The 21,973-nt window shown below is 65.1% G+C and overlaps 1 long non-coding RNA gene across 3 annotated transcripts; it reads left to right on the forward strand.

The window, feature by feature from the left end:
- The first annotated feature begins 6,756 nt into the window (after positions 1-6,756).
- LOC141952455 (uncharacterized) lies at positions 6,757-20,383 on the forward strand. 3 transcript variants are annotated; one of them, XR_012631631.1, is made up of 13 exons: positions 6,757-7,400; positions 7,575-7,679; positions 8,461-9,737; positions 9,912-10,016; positions 10,798-12,074; positions 12,249-12,353; positions 13,135-14,411; positions 14,586-14,690; positions 15,472-16,748; positions 16,923-17,027; positions 17,809-19,085; positions 19,274-19,328; positions 19,435-20,383. It is a non-coding gene; the product is annotated as an uncharacterized LOC141952455 (long non-coding RNA). The 3 variants fall into 3 exon arrangements; XR_012631630.1 differs by having other exon boundaries at positions 19,438-20,383; XR_012631632.1 differs by lacking the exons at positions 6,757-7,400; positions 7,575-7,679; positions 8,461-9,737; ... (5 more) ...; positions 15,472-16,748; positions 16,923-17,027 and having other exon boundaries at positions 19,076-19,085; positions 19,277-19,328; positions 19,438-20,383.
- Positions 20,384-21,973: the final 1,590 nt, after the last annotated feature.

Genomic DNA, 21,973 nt, shown 5'->3' on the forward strand with positions numbered 1-21,973 from the left:
GGGTCTCTGCCTGGGTGGCCGCCTGTCCTGGCTGGCGACCTGCCAGCGTGCCCGCCCCGTACTCGGGGCGAGTGCCACGAGCCGTGGAGCCCTCTGTCCCCAGGAGCCGCTCGGCCGCCCTGTAATCAGGGCTGGGCGGGCTGCTGTAGGCAGCCAGCAGAGGCTGCCCTGTAAGTCCGGGGCTGGCCAGTGACCTGCAGGCCCGGGCACTCTGCAGTGCCGGCAGCGGCTCGAGCCCCGCTGTGTAAGCAGGGGCGCAGCTTCCTTGGCCGCCGCTTTTGTGTGCCCAGCTCCCCTTTGTCCAGAGTTCCCAACTCCGAGCCCAGCTCCAGCGCCGGCCGGCACTGCACGCGTGGCAGCCCCGGAGCGTCGATTGGGTGAGAAAAGCCGATCTGTGAGGGTTTTTTTGGGGGAGGCGGGGGGTGGTGGTGGTGTTAGGTTATACGGGGTTGCGGGTGGGAGGGCGTCTGGGATTCGGGTGGTGCTGTGGCGAGCTCTGTCCGGGGGCCGGTGTCCCTCTCAGACCTGACGGCGTCCTTCTGCCGTTACAGGAGCTGGTGGAGAAGAAGGAAGAGCCAAACATCGCATGCGGAAAGACCTTCAAAGGCAAGAGAGAGCGGGGGGAGGAGCGGAGGAAGTCTGGGCAACAAGCGGAGGTAAAAGAAGGGCGCTCTGGGCAACAGGACCACCCTGACACTGGGCTCTGGTCGCGCAAGGGTGTCACCAGGACCTTTGGTGCCCTGGCCGGCTTGGTGCCGTGGCCGGCATTGTGCCCTGGCCGGCTTTGTGCTGGGTGATCTCCCTGTAAGCGGGGCTCGGGTCTTTGGGTTTTTGCCGGCCTTTTGCCACGTTGCCCCATGGTTAGGCTGCCCGGGCGGGTGGCAAGCGTCTGAGGGGGTTGAGCAGCACCGTCTCCGCAGCCGAGGCGGGAAGCTGGGCTCCTAAAGCGCACCGTGGTGGTGAGCTGCAGTCAGGACGGCCAGCCCATAACTCGGGCGTAGATGGGAGCCTTGAAGTGCACGGGGCTCGTTGAGCGGGCCGAGCCAAGGGAGAACCCCCTGTAAGGAAGGCCGTGAGCATCCCCTGTGCTTAAGGGGAGGTGCTGGGAGGGACGAGGGACCCTCCCCTGTGAGCAGGCCGGTGTCCCTGGCCCCGGCCTTTCAGAGGCGTGGGGCTGAGACGTGCAGGGCTGGGCATGCCCTGCCCTAGCCCTCTTTCTGTGTGCTGTCAGCCCCAGGAGCAGCTTGGGAGGAAGAGAGGCACGGGGGAAGGCAGGAGGCTGGGAGGCAACGGTGCCTGCGAGCCGGGCCCAGGTCCGGCCCGGGCAGGCCTGGCAGTGCTTTGAGCTGGGCCAGCGCCCTGGAAGCAGGGCTGGGGCCTCTGCTCCATCCTCCGGGTGGGGGAGCTGGCGCCTGACCGTGCCCCCCTTCCAAGCAGCAGCTCCTGGAGAAGAAAGGCGAGGCATCGTGAGGAGCGGCAGGCTGAAGAGAGGAGCGGGGCGAGAGAAGGGAGCTCTGGACAAAGGGGACCTCCCTGTTACCGGGGCTGCGGTCGCACGAGACCGTTGCCGGCACTTCTGGTGTCCTGGCCGGCGCTGCGCTGGGTGACCTCCCTGTAAGCAGGGCTCGGGTCTCTGGTCTTTTGCCACCTTGCCCCACGGTTTGGCTGCCCGGAGAGATGGGCGGCCCTGTCAGGAGAGTGAGCGGCGCTGTCTCCGCGCCGAGGGGGAAACGGGGCTCTCCGGACCCCACGCCCGCCCTGTAAGCAGGGGAGGGCTGTGTCCCCGGCCCCGGCGGCTTTCTGGCTGCTGGCGGCCTGGCCAGCGTGACCCCCTGGAGTCGGGGCGTGTCACGGCACTTGTCCCTTGGCCACCCCGTGAAGCCCCGCGGCACGTTGAGTCCCTGTGGCCTGCGTGCGTCCTGCGGGGCAGGTCTGGGGCTCTGCTCTCCTGCTCGTGGGAAGGGATGGCTCCCCAGACTCTGGCTGCACAGAGCTCGCTCTCTCTTCCGGGAAGTTTTGTTTATCCCTGTGTGTGTGTGTGTGTGTGTGTCTGTCTGTCTGTCTGTCTGTGTGTGCCTGCCCGTGTCTGTGTCTGTGAGTGAGCGAGCGAGCGAATGAGCTTCTCGTTTAGGCCCCTGTTGAAATCGCTGCAGTGTACTTAGCTTAAACTTCCCGGGAGGGAAAGAAGGGCTCTGTGCAGCAACAGGGGGTCGGTCCCCTCTGAGCCCGCGAGCGGAGGGCGAGTCCCGGCTTGCCCCTCCTTGCCCCTCCTTTCGAAGGAGAGAGCGAAGCCCCGTGGCCGTAGCGCGGCCAGCGTGCGACCCGCCTGTGTTCAGGGCCCGGGTCTCTGCCTGGGTGGCCGCCTGTCCTGGCTGGCGACCTGCCAGCGTGCCCGCCCCGTACTCGGGGCGAGTGCCACGAGCCGTGGAGCCCTCTGTCCCCAGGAGCCGCTCGGCCGCCCTGTAATCAGGGCTGGGCGGGCTGCTGTAGGCAGCCAGCAGAGGCTGCCCTGTAAGTCCGGGGCTGGCCAGTGACCTGCAGGCCCGGGCACTCTGCAGTGCCGGCAGCGGCTCGAGCCCCGCTGTGTAAGCAGGGGCGCAGCTTCCTTGGCCGCCGCTTTTGTGTGCCCAGCTCCCCTTTGTCCAGAGTTCCCAACTCCGAGCCCAGCTCCAGCGCCGGCCGGCACTGCACGCGTGGCAGCCCCGGAGCGTCGATTGGGTGAGAAAAGCCGATCTGTGAGGGTTTTTTTGGGGGAGGCGGGGGGTGGTGGTGGTGTTAGGTTATACGGGGTTGCGGGTGGGAGGGCGTCTGGGATTCGGGTGGTGCTGTGGCGAGCTCTGTCCGGGGGCCGGTGTCCCTCTCAGACCTGACGGCGTCCTTCTGCCGTTACAGGAGCTGGTGGAGAAGAAGGAAGAGCCAAACATCGCATGCGGAAAGACCTTCAAAGGCAAGAGAGAGCGGGGGGAGGAGCGGAGGAAGTCTGGGCAACAAGCGGAGGTAAAAGAAGGGCGCTCTGGGCAACAGGACCACCCTGACACTGGGCTCTGGTCGCGCAAGGGTGTCACCAGGACCTTTGGTGCCCTGGCCGGCTTGGTGCCGTGGCCGGCATTGTGCCCTGGCCGGCTTTGTGCTGGGTGATCTCCCTGTAAGCGGGGCTCGGGTCTTTGGGTTTTTGCCGGCCTTTTGCCACGTTGCCCCATGGTTAGGCTGCCCGGGCGGGTGGCAAGCGTCTGAGGGGGTTGAGCAGCACCGTCTCCGCAGCCGAGGCGGGAAGCTGGGCTCCTAAAGCGCACCGTGGTGGTGAGCTGCAGTCAGGACGGCCAGCCCATAACTCGGGCGTAGATGGGAGCCTTGAAGTGCACGGGGCTCGTTGAGCGGGCCGAGCCAAGGGAGAACCCCCTGTAAGGAAGGCCGTGAGCATCCCCTGTGCTTAAGGGGAGGTGCTGGGAGGGACGAGGGACCCTCCCCTGTGAGCAGGCCGGTGTCCCTGGCCCCGGCCTTTCAGAGGCGTGGGGCTGAGACGTGCAGGGCTGGGCATGCCCTGCCCTAGCCCTCTTTCTGTGTGCTGTCAGCCCCAGGAGCAGCTTGGGAGGAAGAGAGGCACGGGGGAAGGCAGGAGGCTGGGAGGCAACGGTGCCTGCGAGCCGGGCCCAGGTCCGGCCCGGGCAGGCCTGGCAGTGCTTTGAGCTGGGCCAGCGCCCTGGAAGCAGGGCTGGGGCCTCTGCTCCATCCTCCGGGTGGGGGAGCTGGCGCCTGACCGTGCCCCCCTTCCAAGCAGCAGCTCCTGGAGAAGAAAGGCGAGGCATCGTGAGGAGCGGCAGGCTGAAGAGAGGAGCGGGGCGAGAGAAGGGAGCTCTGGACAAAGGGGACCTCCCTGTTACCGGGGCTGCGGTCGCACGAGACCGTTGCCGGCACTTCTGGTGTCCTGGCCGGCGCTGCGCTGGGTGACCTCCCTGTAAGCAGGGCTCGGGTCTCTGGTCTTTTGCCACCTTGCCCCACGGTTTGGCTGCCCGGAGAGATGGGCGGCCCTGTCAGGAGAGTGAGCGGCGCTGTCTCCGCGCCGAGGGGGAAACGGGGCTCTCCGGACCCCACGCCCGCCCTGTAAGCAGGGGAGGGCTGTGTCCCCGGCCCCGGCGGCTTTCTGGCTGCTGGCGGCCTGGCCAGCGTGACCCCCTGGAGTCGGGGCGTGTCACGGCACTTGTCCCTTGGCCACCCCGTGAAGCCCCGCGGCACGTTGAGTCCCTGTGGCCTGCGTGCGTCCTGCGGGGCAGGTCTGGGGCTCTGCTCTCCTGCTCGTGGGAAGGGATGGCTCCCCAGACTCTGGCTGCACAGAGCTCGCTCTCTCTTCCGGGAAGTTTTGTTTATCCCTGTGTGTGTGTGTGTGTGTGTGTGTGTCTGTCTGTCTGTCTGTGTGTGCCTGCCCGTGTCTGTGTCTGTGAGTGAGCGAGCGAGCGAATGAGCTTCTCGTTTAGGCCCCTGTTGAAATCGCTGCAGTGTACTTAGCTTAAACTTCCCGGGAGGGAAAGAAGGGCTCTGTGCAGCAACAGGGGGTCGGTCCCCTCTGAGCCCGCGAGCGGAGGGCGAGTCCCGGCTTGCCCCTCCTTGCCCCTCCTTTCGAAGGAGAGAGCGAAGCCCCGTGGCCGTAGCGCGGCCAGCGTGCGACCCGCCTGTGTTCAGGGCCCGGGTCTCTGCCTGGGTGGCCGCCTGTCCTGGCTGGCGACCTGCCAGCGTGCCCGCCCCGTACTCGGGGCGAGTGCCACGAGCCGTGGAGCCCTCTGTCCCCAGGAGCCGCTCGGCCGCCCTGTAATCAGGGCTGGGCGGGCTGCTGTAGGCAGCCAGCAGAGGCTGCCCTGTAAGTCCGGGGCTGGCCAGTGACCTGCAGGCCCGGGCACTCTGCAGTGCCGGCAGCGGCTCGAGCCCCGCTGTGTAAGCAGGGGCGCAGCTTCCTTGGCCGCCGCTTTTGTGTGCCCAGCTCCCCTTTGTCCAGAGTTCCCAACTCCGAGCCCAGCTCCAGCGCCGGCCGGCACTGCACGCGTGGCAGCCCCGGAGCGTCGATTGGGTGAGAAAAGCCGATCTGTGAGGGTTTTTTTGGGGGAGGCGGGGGGTGGTGGTGGTGTTAGGTTATACGGGGTTGCGGGTGGGAGGGCGTCTGGGATTCGGGTGGTGCTGTGGCGAGCTCTGTCCGGGGGCCGGTGTCCCTCTCAGACCTGACGGCGTCCTTCTGCCGTTACAGGAGCTGGTGGAGAAGAAGGAAGAGCCAAACATCGCATGCGGAAAGACCTTCAAAGGCAAGAGAGAGCGGGGGGAGGAGCGGAGGAAGTCTGGGCAACAAGCGGAGGTAAAAGAAGGGCGCTCTGGGCAACAGGACCACCCTGACACTGGGCTCTGGTCGCGCAAGGGTGTCACCAGGACCTTTGGTGCCCTGGCCGGCTTGGTGCCGTGGCCGGCATTGTGCCCTGGCCGGCTTTGTGCTGGGTGATCTCCCTGTAAGCGGGGCTCGGGTCTTTGGGTTTTTGCCGGCCTTTTGCCACGTTGCCCCATGGTTAGGCTGCCCGGGCGGGTGGCAAGCGTCTGAGGGGGTTGAGCAGCACCGTCTCCGCAGCCGAGGCGGGAAGCTGGGCTCCTAAAGCGCACCGTGGTGGTGAGCTGCAGTCAGGACGGCCAGCCCATAACTCGGGCGTAGATGGGAGCCTTGAAGTGCACGGGGCTCGTTGAGCGGGCCGAGCCAAGGGAGAACCCCCTGTAAGGAAGGCCGTGAGCATCCCCTGTGCTTAAGGGGAGGTGCTGGGAGGGACGAGGGACCCTCCCCTGTGAGCAGGCCGGTGTCCCTGGCCCCGGCCTTTCAGAGGCGTGGGGCTGAGACGTGCAGGGCTGGGCGTGCCCTGCCCTAGCCCTCTTTCTGTGTGCTGTCAGCCCCAGGAGCAGCTTGGGAGGAAGAGAGGCACGGGGGAAGGCAGGAGGCTGGGAGGCAACGGTGCCTGCGAGCCGGGCCCAGGTCCGGCCCGGGCAGGCCTGGCAGTGCTTTGAGCTGGGCCAGCGCCCTGGAAGCAGGGCTGGGGCCTCTGCTCCATCCTCCGGGTGGGGGAGCTGGCGCCTGACTGCACTCTCCTTCCAAGCAGTTCCTCTTGGAGAAGAAAGGCGAGGCATCGTGAGGAGCGGCAGGCTGAAGAGAGGAGCGGGGCGAGAGAAGGGAGCTCTGGACAAAGGGGACCTCCCTGTTACCGGGGCTGCGGTCGCACGAGACCGTTGCCGGCACTTCTGGTGTCCTGGCCGGCGCTGCGCTGGGTGACCTCCCTGTAAGCAGGGCTCGGGTCTCTGGTCTTTTGCCACCTTGCCCCACGGTTTGGCTGCCCGGAGAGATGGGCGGCCCTGTCAGGAGAGTGAGCGGCGCTGTCTCCGCGCCGAGGGGGAAACGGGGCTCTCCGGACCCCACGCCCGCCCTGTAAGCAGGGGAGGGCTGTGTCCCCGGCCCCGGCGGCTTTCTGGCTGCTGGCGGCCTGGCCAGCGTGACCCCCTGGAGTCGGGGCGTGTCACGGCACTTGTCCCTTGGCCACCCCGTGAAGCCCCGCGGCACGTTGAGTCCCTGTGGCCTGCGTGCGTCCTGCGGGGCAGGTCTGGGGCTCTGCTCTCCTGCTCGTGGGAAGGGATGGCTCCCCAGACTCTGGCTGCACAGAGCTCGCTCTCTCTTCCGGGAAGTTTTGTTTATCCCTGTGTGTGTGTGTGTGTGTCTGTCTGTCTGTCTGTCTGTCTGTGTGTGCCTGCCCGTGTCTGTGTCTGTGAGTGAGCGAGCGAGCGAATGAGCTTCTCGTTTAGGCCCCTGTTGAAATCGCTGCAGTGTACTTAGCTTAAACTTCCCGGGAGGGAAAGAAGGGCTCTGTGCAGCAACAGGGGGTCGGTCCCCTCTGAGCCCGCGAGCGGAGGGCGAGTCCCGGCTTGCCCCTCCTTGCCCCTCCTTTCGAAGGAGAGAGCGAAGCCCCGTGGCCGTAGCGCGGCCAGCGTGCGACCCGCCTGTGTTCAGGGCCCGGGTCTCTGCCTGGGTGGCCGCCTGTCCTGGCTGGCGACCTGCCAGCGTGCCCGCCCCGTACTCGGGGCGAGTGCCACGAGCCGTGGAGCCCTCTGTCCCCAGGAGCCGCTCGGCCGCCCTGTAATCAGGGCTGGGCGGGCTGCTGTAGGCAGCCAGCAGAGGCTGCCCTGTAAGTCCGGGGCTGGCCAGTGACCTGCAGGCCCGGGCACTCTGCAGTGCCGGCAGCGGCTCGAGCCCCGCTGTGTAAGCAGGGGCGCAGCTTCCTTGGCCGCCGCTTTTGTGTGCCCAGCTCCCCTTTGTCCAGAGTTCCCAACTCCGAGCCCAGCTCCAGCGCCGGCCGGCACTGCACGCGTGGCAGCCCCGGAGCGTCGATTGGGTGAGAAAAGCCGATCTGTGAGGGTTTTTTTGGGGGAGGCGGGGGGTGGTGGTGGTGTTAGGTTATACGGGGTTGCGGGTGGGAGGGCGTCTGGGATTCGGGTGGTGCTGTGGCGAGCTCTGTCCGGGGGCCGGTGTCCCTCTCAGACCTGACGGCGTCCTTCTGCCATTACAGGAGCTGGTGGAGAAGAAGGAAGAGCCAAACATCGCATGCGGAAAGACCTTCAAAGGCAAGAGAGAGCGGGGGGAGGAGCGGAGGAAGTCTGGGCAACAAGCGGAGGTAAAAGAAGGGCGCTCTGGGCAACAGGACCACCCTGACACTGGGCTCTGGTCGCGCAAGGGTGTCACCAGGACCTTTGGTGCCCTGGCCGGCTTGGTGCCGTGGCCGGCATTGTGCCCTGGCCGGCTTTGTGCTGGGTGATCTCCCTGTAAGCGGGGCTCGGGTCTTTGGGTTTTTGCCGGCCTTTTGCCACGTTGCCCCATGGTTAGGCTGCCCGGGCGGGTGGCAAGCGTCTGAGGGGGTTGAGCAGCACCGTCTCCGCAGCCGAGGCGGGAAGCTGGGCTCCTAAAGCGCACCGTGGTGGTGAGCTGCAGTCAGGACGGCCAGCCCATAACTCGGGCGTAGATGGGAGCCTTGAAGTGCACGGGGCTCGTTGAGCGGGCCGAGCCAAGGGAGAACCCCCTGTAAGGAAGGCCGTGAGCATCCCCTGTGCTTAAGGGGAGGTGCTGGGAGGGACGAGGGACCCTCCCCTGTGAGCAGGCCGGTGTCCCTGGCCCCGGCCTTTCAGAGGCGTGGGGCTGAGACGTGCAGGGCTGGGCGTGCCCTGCCCTAGCCCTCTTTCTGTGTGCTGTCAGCCCCAGGAGCAGCTTGGGAGGAAGAGAGGCACGGGGGAAGGCAGGAGGCTGGGAGGCAACGGTGCCTGCGAGCCGGGCCCAGGTCCGGCCCGGGCAGGCCTGGCAGTGCTTTGAGCTGGGCCAGCGCCCTGGAAGCAGGGCTGGGGCCTCTGCTCCATCCTCCGGGTGGGGGAGCTGGCGCCTGACTGCACTCTCCTTCCAAGCAGTTCCTCTTGGAGAAGAAAGGCGAGGCATCGTGAGGAGCGGCAGGCTGAAGAGAGGAGCGGGGCGAGAGAAGGGAGCTCTGGACAAAGGGGACCTCCCTGTTACCGGGGCTGCGGTCGCACGAGACCGTTGCCGGCACTTCTGGTGTCCTGGCCGGCGCTGCGCTGGGTGACCTCCCTGTAAGCAGGGCTCGGGTCTCTGGTCTTTTGCCACCTTGCCCCACGGTTTGGCTGCCCGGAGAGATGGGCGGCCCTGTCAGGAGAGTGAGCGGCGCTGTCTCCGCGCCGAGGGGGAAACGGGGCTCTCCGGACCCCACGCCCGCCCTGTAAGCAGGGGAGGGCTGTGTCCCCGGCCCCGGCGGCTTTCTGGCTGCTGGCGGCCTGGCCAGCGTGACCCCCTGGAGTCGGGGCGTGTCACGGCACTTGTCCCTTGGCCACCCCGTGAAGCCCCGCGGCACGTTGAGTCCCTGTGGCCTGCGTGCGTCCTGCGGGGCAGGTCTGGGGCTCTGCTCTCCTGCTCGTGGGAAGGGATGGCTCCCCAGACTCTGGCTGCACAGAGCTCGCTCTCTCTTCCGGGAAGTTTTGTTTATCCCTGTGTGTGTGTGTGTGTGTGTGTCTGTCTGTCTGTCTGTGTGTGCCTGCCCGTGTCTGTGGGTGTGAGTGAGCGAGCGAGCGAATGAGCTTCTCGTTTAGGCCCCTGTTGAAATCGCTGCAGTGTACTTAGCTTAAACTTCCCGGGAGGGAAAGAAGGGCTCTGTGCAGCAACAGGGGGTCGGTCCCCTCTGAGCCCGCGAGCGGAGGGCGAGTCCCGGCTTGCCCCTCCTTGCCCCTCCTTTCGAAGGAGAGAGCGAAGCCCCGTGGCCGTAGCGCGGCCAGCGTGCGACCCGCCTGTGTTCAGGGCCCGGGTCTCTGCCTGGGTGGCCGCCTGTCCTGGCTGGCGACCTGCCAGCGTGCCCGCCCCGTACTCGGGGCGAGTGCCACGAGCCGTGGAGCCCTCTGTCCCCAGGAGCCGCTCGGCCGCCCTGTAATCAGGGCTGGGCGGGCTGCTGTAGGCAGCCAGCAGAGGCTGCCCTGTAAGTCCGGGGCTGGCCAGTGACCTGCAGGCCCGGGCACTCTGCAGTGCCGGCAGCGGCTCGAGCCCCGCTGTGTAAGCAGGGGCGCAGCTTCCTTGGCCGCCGCTTTTGTGTGCCCAGCTCCCCTTTGTCCAGAGTTCCCAACTCCGAGCCCAGCTCCAGCGCCGGCCGGCACTGCACGCGTGGCAGCCCCGGAGCGTCGATTGGGTGAGAAAAGCCGATCTGTGAGGGTTTTTTTGGGGGAGGCGGGGGGTGGTGGTGGTGTTAGGTTATACGGGGTTGCGGGTGGGAGGGCGTCTGGGATTCGGGTGGTGCTGTGGCGAGCTCTGTCCGGGGGCCGGTGTCCCTCTCAGACCTGACGGCGTCCTTCTGCCGTTACAGGAGCTGGTGGAGAAGAAGGAAGAGCCAAACATCGCATGCGGAAAGACCTTCAAAGGCAAGAGAGAGCGGGGGGAGGAGCGGAGGAAGTCTGGGCAACAAGCGGAGGTAAAAGAAGGGCGCTCTGGGCAACAGGACCACCCTGACACTGGGCTCTGGTCGCGCAAGGGTGTCACCAGGACCTTTGGTGCCCTGGCCGGCTTGGTGCCGTGGCCGGCATTGTGCCCTGGCCGGCTTTGTGCTGGGTGATCTCCCTGTAAGCGGGGCTCGGGTCTTTGGGTTTTTGCCGGCCTTTTGCCACGTTGCCCCATGGTTAGGCTGCCCGGGCGGGTGGCAAGCGTCTGAGGGGGTTGAGCAGCACCGTCTCCGCAGCCGAGGCGGGAAGCTGGGCTCCTAAAGCGCACCGTGGTGGTGAGCTGCAGTCAGGACGGCCAGCCCATAACTCGGGCGTAGATGGGAGCCTTGAAGTGCACGGGGCTCGTTGAGCGGGCCGAGCCAAGGGAGAACCCCCTGTAAGGAAGGCCGTGAGCATCCCCTGTGCTTAAGGGGAGGTGCTGGGAGGGACGAGGGACCCTCCCCTGTGAGCAGGCCGGTGTCCCTGGCCCCGGCCTTTCAGAGGCGTGGGGCTGAGACGTGCAGGGCTGGGCGTGCCCTGCCCTAGCCCTCTTTCTGTGTGCTGTCAGCCCCAGGAGCAGCTTGGGAGGAAGAGAGGCACGGGGGAAGGCAGGAGGCTGGGAGGCAACGGTGCCTGCGAGCCGGGCCCAGGTCCGGCCCGGGCAGGCCTGGCAGTGCTTTGAGCTGGGCCAGCGCCCTGGAAGCAGGGCTGGGGCCTCTGCTCCATCCTCCGGGTGGGGGAGCTGGCGCCTGACTGCACTCTCCTTCCAAGCAGTTCCTCTTGGAGAAGAAAGGCGAGGCATCGTGAGGAGCGGCAGGCTGAAGAGAGGAGCGGGGCGAGAGAAGGGAGCTCTGGACAAAGGGGACCTCCCTGTTACCGGGGCTGCGGTCGCACGAGACCGTTGCCGGCACTTCTGGTGTCCTGGCCGGCGCTGCGCTGGGTGACCTCCCTGTAAGCAGGGCTCGGGTCTCTGGTCTTTTGCCACCTTGCCCCACGGTTTGGCTGCCCGGAGAGATGGGCGGCCCTGTCAGGAGAGTGAGCGGCGCTGTCTCCGCGCCGAGGGGGAAACGGGGCTCTCCGGACCCCACGCCCGCCCTGTAAGCAGGGGAGGGCTGTGTCCCCGGCCCCGGCGGCTTTCTGGCTGCTGGCGGCCTGGCCAGCGTGACCCCCTGGAGTCGGGGCGTGTCACGGCACTTGTCCCTTGGCCACCCCGTGAAGCCCCGCGGCACGTTGAGTCCCTGTGGCCTGCGTGCGTCCTGCGGGGCAGGTCTGGGGCTCTGCTCTCCTGCTCGTGGGAAGGGATGGCTCCCCAGACTCTGGCTGCACAGAGCTCGCTCTCTCTTCCGGGAAGTTTTGTTTATCCCTGTGTGTGTGTGTGTGTGTGTGTCTGTCTGTCTGTCTGTGTGTGCCTGCCCGTGTCTGTGGGTGTGAGTGAGCGAGCGAGCGAATGAGCTTCTCGTTTAGGCCCCTGTTGAAATCGCTGCAGTGTACTTAGCTTAAACTTCCCGGGAGGGAAAGAAGGGCTCTGTGCAGCAACAGGGGGTCGGTCCCCTCTGAGCCCGCGAGCGGAGGGCGAGTCCCGGCTTGCCCCTCCTTGCCCCTCCTTTCGAAGGAGAGAGCGAAGCCCCGTGGCCGTAGCGCGGCCAGCGTGCGACCCGCCTGTGTTCAGGGCCCGGGTCTCTGCCTGGGTGGCCGCCTGTCCTGGCTGGCGACCTGCCAGCGTGCCCGCCCCGTACTCGGGGCGAGTGCCACGAGCCGTGGAGCCCTCTGTCCCCAGGAGCCGCTCGGCCGCCCTGTAATCAGGGCTGGGCGGGCTGCTGTAGGCAGCCAGCAGAGGCTGCCCTGTAAGTCCGGGGCTGGCCAGTGACCTGCAGGCCCGGGCACTCTGCAGTGCCGGCAGCGGCTCGAGCCCCGCTGTGTAAGCAGGGGCGCAGCTTCCTTGGCCGCCGCTTTTGTGTGCCCAGCTCCCCTTTGTCCAGAGTTCCCAACTCCGAGCCCAGCTCCAGCGCCGGCCGGCACTGCACGCGTGGCAGCCCCGGAGCGTCGATTGGGTGAGAAAAGCCGATCTGTGAGGGTTTTTTTGGGGGAGGCGGGGGGTGGTGGTGGTGTTAGGTTATACGGGGTTGCGGGTGGGAGGGCGTCTGGGATTCGGGTGGTGCTGTGGCGAGCTCTGTCCGGGGGCCGGTGTCCCTCTCAGACCTGACGGCGTCCTTCTGCCGTTACAGGAGCTGGTGGAGAAGAAGGAAGAGCCAAACATCGCATGCGGAAAGACCTTCAAAGGCAAGAGAGAGCGGGGGGAGGAGCGGAGGAAGTCTGGGCAACAAGCGGAGGTAAAAGAAGGGCGCTCTGGGCAACAGGACCACCCTGACACTGGGCTCTGGTCGCGCAAGGGTGTCACCAGGACCTTTGGTGCCCTGGCCGGCTTGGTGCCGTGGCCGGCATTGTGCCCTGGCCGGCTTTGTGCTGGGTGATCTCCCTGTAAGCGGGGCTCGGGTCTTTGGGTTTTTGCCGGCCTTTTGCCACGTTGCCCCATGGTTAGGCTGCCCGGGCGGGTGGCAAGCGTCTGAGGGGGTTGAGCAGCACCGTCTCCGCAGCCGAGGCGGGAAGCTGGGCTCCTAAAGCGCACCGTGGTGGTGAGCTGCAGTCAGGACGGCCAGCCCATAACTCGGGCGTAGATGGGAGCCTTGAAGTGCACGGGGCTCGTTGAGCGGGCCGAGCCAAGGGAGAACCCCCTGTAAGGAAGGCCGTGAGCATCCCCTGTGCTTAAGGGGAGGTGCTGGGAGGGACGAGGGACCCTCCCCTGTGAGCAGGCCGGTGTCCCTGGCCCCGGCCTTTCAGAGGCGTGGGGCTGAGACGTGCAGGGCTGGGCATGCCCTGCCCTAGCCCTCTTTCTGTGTGCTGTCAGCCCCAGGAGCAGCTTGGGAGGAAGAGAGGCACGGGGGAAGGCAGGAGGCTGGGAGGCAACGGTGCCTGCGAGCCGGGCCCAGGTCCGGCCCGGGCAGGCCTGGCAGTGCTTTGAGCTGGGCCAGCGCCCTGGAAGCAGGGCTGGGGCCTCTGCTCCATCCTCCGGGTGGGGGAGCTGGCGCCTGACCGTGCCCCCCTTCCAAGCAGCAGCTCCTGGAGAAGAAAGGCGAGGCATCGTGAGGAGCGGCAGGCTGAAGAGAGGAGCGGGGCGAGAGAAGGGAGCTCTGGACAAAGGGGACCTCCCTGTTACCGGGGCTGCGGTCGCACGAGACCGTTGCCGGCACTTCTGGTGTCCTGGCCGGCGCTGCGCTGGGTGACCTCCCTGTAAGCAGGGCTCGGGTCTCTGGTCTTTTGCCACCTTGCCCCACGGTTTGGCTGCCCGGAGAGATGGGCGGCCCTGTCAGGAGAGTGAGCGGCGCTGTCTCCGCGCCGAGGGGGAAACGGGGCTCTCCGGACCCCACGCCCGCCCTGTAAGCAGGGGAGGGCTGTGTCCCCGGCCCCGGCGGCTTTCTGGCTGCTGGCGGCCTGGCCAGCGTGACCCCCTGGAGTCGGGGCGTGTCACGGCACTTGTCCCTTGGCCACCCCGTGAAGCCCCGCGGCACGTTGAGTCCCTGTGGCCTGCGTGCGTCCTGCGGGGCAGGTCTGGGGCTCTGCTCTCCTGCTCGTGGGAAGGGATGGCTCCCCAGACTCTGGCTGCACAGAGCTCGCTCTCTCTTCCGGGAAGTTTTGTTTATCCCTGTGTGTGTGTGTGTGTGTGTGTCTGTCTGTCTGTCTGTGTGTGCCTGCCCGTGTCTGTGTCTGTGAGTGAGCGAGCGAGCGAATGAGCTTCTCGTTTAGGCCCCTGTTGAAATCGCTGCAGTGTACTTAGCTTAAACTTCCCGGGAGGGAAAGAAGGGCTCTGTGCAGCAACAGGGGGTCGGTCCCCTCTGAGCCCGCGAGCGGAGGGCGAGTCCCGGCTTGCCCCTCCTTGCCCCTCCTTTCGAAGGAGAGAGCGAAGCCCCGTGGCCGTAGCGCGGCCAGCGTGCGACCCGCCTGTGTTCAGGGCCCGGGTCTCTGCCTGGGTGGCCGCCTGTCCTGGCTGGCGACCTGCCAGCGTGCCCGCCCCGTACTCGGGGCGAGTGCCACGAGCCGTGGAGCCCTCTGTCCCCAGGAGCCGCTCGGCCGCCCTGTAATCAGGGCTGGGCGGGCTGCTGTAGGCAGCCAGCAGAGGCTGCCCTGTAAGTCCGGGGCTGGCCAGTGACCTGCAGGCCCGGGCACTCTGCAGTGCCGGCAGCGGCTCGAGCCCCGCTGTGTAAGCAGGGGCGCAGCTTCCTTGGCCGCCGCTTTTGTGTGCCCAGCTCCCCTTTGTCCAGAGTTCCCAACTCCGAGCCCAGCTCCAGCGCCGGCCGGCACTGCACGCGTGGCAGCCCCGGAGCGTCGATTGGGTGAGAAAAGCCGATCTGTGAGGGTTTTTTTGGGGGAGGCGGGGGGTGGTGGTGGTGTTAGGTTATACGGGGTTGCGGGTGGGAGGGCGTCTGGGATTCGGGTGGTGCTGTGGCGAGCTCTGTCCGGGGGCCGGTGTCCCTCTCAGACCTGACGGCGTCCTTCTGCCGTTACAGGAGCTGGTGGAGAAGAAGGAAGAGCCAAACATCGCATGCGGAAAGACCTTCAAAGGCAAGAGAGAGCGGGGGGAGGAGCGGAGGAAGTCTGGGCAACAAGCGGAGGTAAAAGAAGGGCGCTCTGGGCAACAGGACCACCCTGACACTGGGCTCTGGTCGCGCAAGGGTGTCACCAGGACCTTTGGTGCCCTGGCCGGCTTGGTGCCGTGGCCGGCATTGTGCCCTGGCCGGCTTTGTGCTGGGTGATCTCCCTGTAAGCGGGGCTCGGGTCTTTGGGTTTTTGCCGGCCTTTTGCCACGTTGCCCCATGGTTAGGCTGCCCGGGCGGGTGGCAAGCGTCTGAGGGGGTTGAGCAGCACCGTCTCCGCAGCCGAGGCGGGAAGCTGGGCTCCTAAAGCGCACCGTGGTGGTGAGCTGCAGTCAGGACGGCCAGCCCATAACTCGGGCGTAGATGGGAGCCTTGAAGTGCACGGGGCTCGTTGAGCGGGCCGAGCCAAGGGAGAACCCCCTGTAAGGAAGGCCGTGAGCATCCCCTGTGCTTAAGGGGAGGTGCTGGGAGGGACGAGGGACCCTCCCCTGTGAGCAGGCCGGTGTCCCTGGCCCCGGCCTTTCAGAGGCGTGGGGCTGAGACGTGCAGGGCTGGGCGTGCCCTGCCCTAGCCCTCTTTCTGTGTGCTGTCAGCCCCAGGAGCAGCTTGGGAGGAAGAGAGGCACGGGGGAAGGCAGGAGGCTGGGAGGCAACGGTGCCTGCGAGCCGGGCCCAGGTCCGGCCCGGGCAGGCCTGGCAGTGCTTTGAGCTGGGCCAGCGCCCTGGAAGCAGGGCTGGGGCCTCTGCTCCATCCTCCGGGTGGGGGAGCTGGCGCCTGACTGCACTCTCCTTCCAAGCAGTTCCTCTTGGAGAAGAAAGGCGAGGCATCGTGAGGAGCGGCAGGCTGAAGAGAGGAGCGGGGCGAGAGAAGGGAGCTCTGGACAAAGGGGACCTCCCTGTTACCGGGGCTGCGGTCGCACGAGACCGTTGCCGGCACTTCTGGTGTCCTGGCCGGCGCTGCGCTGGGTGACCTCCCTGTAAGCAGGGCTCGGGTCTCTGGTCTTTTGCCACCTTGCCCCACGGTTTGGCTGCCCGGAGAGATGGGCGGCCCTGTCAGGAGAGTGAGCGGCGCTGTCTCCGCGCCGAGGGGGAAACGGGGCTCTCCGGACCCCACGCCCGCCCTGTAAGCAGGGGAGGGCTGTGTCCCCGGCCCCGGCGGCTTTCTGGCTGCTGGCGGCCTGGCCAGCGTGACCCCCTGGAGTCGGGGCGTGTCACGGCACTTGTCCCTTGGCCACCCCGTGAAGCCCCGCGGCACGTTGAGTCCCTGTGGCCTGCGTGCGTCCTGCGGGGCAGGTCTGGGGCTCTGCTCTCCTGCTCGTGGGAAGGGATGGCTCCCCAGACTCTGGCTGCACAGAGCTCGCTCTCTCTTCCGGGAAGTTTTGTTTATCCCTGTGTGTGTGTGTGTGTGTGTGTCTGTCTGTCTGTCTGTGTGTGCCTGCCCGTGTCTGTGGGTGTGAGTGAGCGAGCGAGCGAATGAGCTTCTCGTTTAGGCCCCTGTTGAAATCGCTGCAGTGTACTTAGCTTAAACTTCCCGGGAGGGAAAGAAGGGCTCTGTGCAGCAACAGGGGGTCGGTCCCCTCTGAGCCCGCGAGCGGAGGGCGAGTCCCGGCTTGCCCCTCCTTGCCCCTCCTTTCGAAGGAGAGAGCGAAGCCCCGTGGCCGTAGCGCGGCCAGCGTGCGACCCGCCTGTGTTCAGGGCCCGGGTCTCTGCCTGGGTGGCCGCCTGTCCTGGCTGGCGACCTGCCAGCGTGCCCGCCCCGTACTCGGGGCGAGTGCCACGAGCCGTGGAGCCCTCTGTCCCCAGGAGCCGCTCGGCCGCCCTGTAATCAGGGCTGGGCGGGCTGCTGTAGGCAGCCAGCAGAGGCTGCCCTGTAAGTCCGGGGCTGGCCAGTGACCTGCAGGCCCGGGCACTCTGCAGTGCCGGCAGCGGCTCGAGCCCCGCTGTGTAAGCAGGGGCGCAGCTTCCTTGGCCGCCGCTTTTGTGTGCCCAGCTCCCCTTTGTCCAGAGTTCCCAACTCCGAGCCCAGCTCCAGCGCCGGCCGGCACTGCACGCGTGGCAGCCCCGGAGCGTCGATTGGGTGAGAAAAGCCGATCTGTGAGGGTTTTTTTGGGGGAGGCGGGGGGTGGTGGTGGTGTTAGGTTATACGGGGTTGCGGGTGGGAGGGCGTCTGGGATTCGGGTGGTGCTGTGGCGAGCTCTGTCCGGGGGCCGGTGTCCCTCTCAGACCTGACGGCGTCCTTCTGCCGTTACAGGAGCTGGTGGAGAAGAAGGAAGAGCCAAACATCGCATGCGGAAAGACCTTCAAAGGCAAGAGAGAGCGGGGGGAGGAGCGGAGGAAGTCTGGGCAACAAGCGGAGGTAAAAGAAGGGCGCTCTGGGCAACAGGACCACCCTGACACTGGGCTCTGGTCGCGCAAGGGTGTCACCAGGACCTTTGGTGCCCTGGCCGGCTTGGTGCCGTGGCCGGCATTGTGCCCTGGCCGGCTTTGTGCTGGGTGATCTCCCTGTAAGCGGGGCTCGGGTCTTTGGGTTTTTGCCGGCCTTTTGCCACGTTGCCCCATGGTTAGGCTGCCCGGGCGGGTGGCAAGCGTCTGAGGGGGTTGAGCAGCACCGTCTCCGCAGCCGAGGCGGGAAGCTGGGCTCCTAAAGCGCACCGTGGTGGTGAGCTGCAGTCAGGACGGCCAGCCCATAACTCGGGCGTAGATGGGAGCCTTGAAGTGCACGGGGCTCGTTGAGCGGGCCGAGCCAAGGGAGAACCCCCTGTAAGGAAGGCCGTGAGCATCCCCTGTGCTTAAGGGGAGGTGCTGGGAGGGACGAGGGACCCTCCCCTGTGAGCAGGCCGGTGTCCCTGGCCCCGGCCTTTCAGAGGCGTGGGGCTGAGACGTGCAGGGCTGGGCGTGCCCTGCCCTAGCCCTCTTTCTGTGTGCTGTCAGCCCCAGGAGCAGCTTGGGAGGAAGAGAGGCACGGGGGAAGGCAGGAGGCTGGGAGGCAACGGTGCCTGCGAGCCGGGCCCAGGTCCGGCCCGGGCAGGCCTGGCAGTGCTTTGAGCTGGGCCAGCGCCCTGGAAGCAGGGCTGGGGCCTCTGCTCCATCCTCCGGGTGGGGGAGCTGGCGCCTGACTGCACTCTCCTTCCAAGCAGTTCCTCTTGGAGAAGAAAGGCGAGGCATCGTGAGGAGCGGCAGGCTGAAGAGAGGAGCGGGGCGAGAGAAGGGAGCTCTGGACAAAGGGGACCTCCCTGTTACCGGGGCTGCGGTCGCACGAGACCGTTGCCGGCACTTCTGGTGTCCTGGCCGGCGCTGCGCTGGGTGACCTCCCTGTAAGCAGGGCTCGGGTCTCTGGTCTTTTGCCACCTTGCCCCACGGTTTGGCTGCCCGGAGAGATGGGCGGCCCTGTCAGGAGAGTGAGCGGCGCTGTCTCCGCGCCGAGGGGGAAACGGGGCTCTCCGGACCCCACGCCCGCCCTGTAAGCAGGGGAGGGCTGTGTCCCCGGCCCCGGCGGCTTTCTGGCTGCTGGCGGCCTGGCCAGCGTGACCCCCTGGAGTCGGGGCGTGTCACGGCACTTGTCCCTTGGCCACCCCGTGAAGCCCCGCGGCACGTTGAGTCCCTGTGGCCTGCGTGCGTCCTGCGGGGCAGGTCTGGGGCTCTGCTCTCCTGCTCGTGGGAAGGGATGGCTCCCCAGACTCTGGCTGCACAGAGCTCGCTCTCTCTTCCGGGAAGTTTTGTTTATCCCTGTGTGTGTGTGTGTGTGTGTGTCTGTCTGTCTGTCTGTGTGTGCCTGCCCGTGTCTGTGTCTGTGAGTGAGCGAGCGAGCGAATGAGCTTCTCGTTTAGGCCCCTGTTGAAATCGCTGCAGTGTACTTAGCTTAAACTTCCCGGGAGGGAAAGAAGGGCTCTGTGCAGCAACAGGGGGTCGGTCCCCTCTGAGCCCGCGAGCGGAGGGCGAGTCCCGGCTTGCCCCTCCTTGCCCCTCCTTTCGAAGGAGAGAGCGAAGCCCCGTGGCCGTAGCGCGGCCAGCGTGCGACCCGCCTGTGTTCAGGGCCCGGGTCTCTGCCTGGGTGGCCGCCTGTCCTGGCTGGCGACCTGCCAGCGTGCCCGCCCCGTACTCGGGGCGAGTGCCACGAGCCGTGGAGCCCTCTGTCCCCAGGAGCCGCTCGGCCGCCCTGTAATCAGGGCTGGGCGGGCTGCTGTAGGCAGCCAGCAGAGGCTGCCCTGTAAGTCCGGGGCTGGCCAGTGACCTGCAGGCCCGGGCACTCTGCAGTGCCGGCAGCGGCTCGAGCCCCGCTGTGTAAGCAGGGGCGCAGCTTCCTTGGCCGCCGCTTTTGTGTGCCCAGCTCCCCTTTGTCCAGAGTTCCCAACTCCGAGCCCAGCTCCAGCGCCGGCCGGCACTGCACGCGTGGCAACCCCGGAGCGTCGATTGGGTGAGAAAAGCTGATCTGTGAGGGTTTTTTTTGGGGGGGTTGGGGGGGTGGGGGTGGGGGTGGTGGTGGTGTTAGGTTATACGGGGTTGCGGGTGGGAGGGCGTCTGGGATTCGGGTGGTGCTGTGGCGAGCTCTGTCTGGGGGCCGGTGTCCCTCTCAGACCCGACAGCGTCCTTCTGCCATTGCAGCAGCTGGTGGTGAACAAGGAAGAGACGACCATCGCGTGCAGAAGGACCTGCAAAGGTAAGAGCGAGCGGGGGGATGAGCAGCAGCAGGCTGCCGAAGAAGCGAGAGAAAGCAGTCCTCAAGCATCCCTGCCCCTTTGGGGATGTTTTCTGTGCCTCTCAAGCAGGTACTTGGTTCTTGGCAGTTCCCCAGAGTTTTAGAAACTGCTCCAAATCCACCTGAAGTTGATTCGACTCCCTGAAGTTGTCAGGAAACTCCTTTTTTTAGTTTGGTGTGGCCGCACCAGCTGTGGGGAGAGGGAGGGCTCTGCAGCCACCCGAAGTGTCCTTTGAGGCTGTGTGGCATGCCGGGGGAAGAGCAGTCGGGAGCAGGGATTTGGAGGTGGTTTCCCCTGTTCTGAATGCTTCTCTTTCAGCACCTGCACGGTTCTGATGTAAAAAGTGGAAGTGTTGAAGCCTGAGCAGCAGGCCCTGAGCCGAAGCTGCTAACTCAGTATGTAATCATTAGCGAGATACGTATGGAAGACGTAGCTATCTTGAATGTATATTTATCTTTCTTTGTGTGTGGATAAAACAACAGGGTCATGGAGACCGTTGTCTGTCGCTGTGGCCTGATGCGAGACCTTGCGCCTAATGCAATTAGATAAGCCGAGGAACTCCCTTAGCTTCTCCCCTGAGCCCTGGCCAGGCTCTGGGGGAATCTAATGTGAGATTGAAACCAGATATTTCCGCTCAAATCAAAGGTGCCAGCTATTCTGGCTTGCTGATTTTTGGGTATATAAGGCTGGACCCGCTCACAGCGACTTTGGAAGCCTCACCTACGGGTGGACGCACCGCGTAGGACTTCCCACTTGCCGGGAAAGGCTCTCCAAATCCTCGCTGTAACCGGGGCTGCCCAGCGCCTGCGGGTCTGGATGATGGGAACGGGTGCAAGTGGTGATGGGTCTTTCTTAATCGCTATTCCCTCTCTCTCGGGTAGTAATGATTTGATGCATTACCCTGTATTTTCCTGTTTGTTTGAGTGCACTATTCTGTGTTTTCTTACTGTATGTTTTCTGTATTATTCTGTTACATTATTTAGTTATTTCTAGTAAAAGATGCCTGCGCTTTTCACTCTGGTGTCTGAGTTTAATTGATACCCCTAATCAGCAAAACAGGGGGAGATCAGGTGGCGGTTTCCAGAGACGAGGTTGGTGGTGGGACGGTGTCGCCGTAGGAGCGATTTTATGTTGGTTTGGCTTTGGGCTGAGCTGTAGCCGGCGGGGCGCTAGTTCCTGGCAAGGGGATGGACGGGCTAGCTGTCGGGGCCAGCCAGAGCCGCGGCTGCACGTGTTCCGTACGGGACTGGTGTGCAGAGCAAAGTGGGGAGGGTTTCTGAGAGCGGACAATGCCCCGGCCCTCCCTGACTGTCTCGGCCTCCATCCTTCTGCATCTCGAGGCTGAGGAGGCCGTCAGTAACTGCAGTGTTCCCATCTCCTTCCGAGAAGCGCTGCAAACCTGCGCCTTAGGAAAGTCAAAAGAAAGTGTCACCGTCACGAACTTGTGAGTTTGAGTGCCGCTTCCACAGCGAAGGTGTTCGTTGGAGTGGACTGGGGTCAAATTGCTGCCCAGTTGGGGGCAAAAGCAGGAAAGGTTCCTTTTGAGAAATGCAAGGTGCTGCTACCGGTAAAGGTGTAAACGATCGGCACGACCGCTTCACTTCTTAACCTTTTATTTTAATGCCGTTAAAGTTGAGACAGACCCCGGAACGTGCCTGAGCGAGCTGCCAAGAAGTGCAGCACACCCATGAGCTCCGTGAAGGAAGTGAAGCAGCAGCAGCAGCTGCCACTCCACAACCATGGAGTGTTTTCCTCCACTCCCTCCCTTTCTCCTGAACTTTCTCTAATAAAACTTGAGCGGTTCAGGAAGGGTTTGCCCTGCCTGTGCCCAAACTTGAGGCAACGGAGCCCCGTTGTGCTCATCTGCAGCTCAGAAGTTGTGTTGGCAGGTGAGTGCTGGCGAGTGGGAGTGGAGGTGGCCGGGGGCAGTATCCCCCCTCGGCGGGCAACTCTCAGAGAATGCCCGGGAACCAACGACAATCACGTGTCAGGCTAACGCTTTCTTTCCCTAAAAGGCTGCAGAGCCTGGCTGCCTTTTTTCCTTCTTTCCCAAAAGCCTTGCAGGTGTGAGTGACGGGCCGCCGCCCGAGCACCTCATGATGTCAAATGCAGTGGAGAAGTAGCTTGCACTTCCACCGGGATCAGTCCTTCTCCAAGAGTTTCTTCAGATCTCGTATGTAGCTAAAAATCCCAGGTGAAGACTCAGTTACCCTTCAGAAATACCAATTACAATTCGTATTGCGGTAGCGCTGAGGAAACCAGTGCCACGTTCCATTTGACATGGACTCACCTACAGAGATCATCCCTGTGCTAAGTCCTTAAAGACATACATGCACGAGACCCAGACAAGGGTCGTTAAACCCTTTTGACAGCTGGGGAGCCAAGGCAGAAAGGCGCGCGTGCTGTTACTAGCGCTCCCGTGGTAAAGGTTACACTGCTCCGACCAGCTCTTCAGTATTCTCTGGTTTCTTCCTCTGCCCCTTGCAGGCGTTCGACAGTGTCCTTTATCCCTGAGGTAACCCCTCGGGTTCCCCATGTTTGTTGTATTTCTGTTTAAGTATTTTCTTAATATGGCCGGTAGTTATCAGCAAGCAGGCTCTAGAGT

Source organism: Strix uralensis, chromosome 1 (genome assembly GCF_047716275.1).
Source record: "Strix uralensis isolate ZFMK-TIS-50842 chromosome 1, bStrUra1, whole genome shotgun sequence".
Taxonomy (NCBI): domain Eukaryota; kingdom Metazoa; phylum Chordata; class Aves; order Strigiformes; family Strigidae; genus Strix; species Strix uralensis.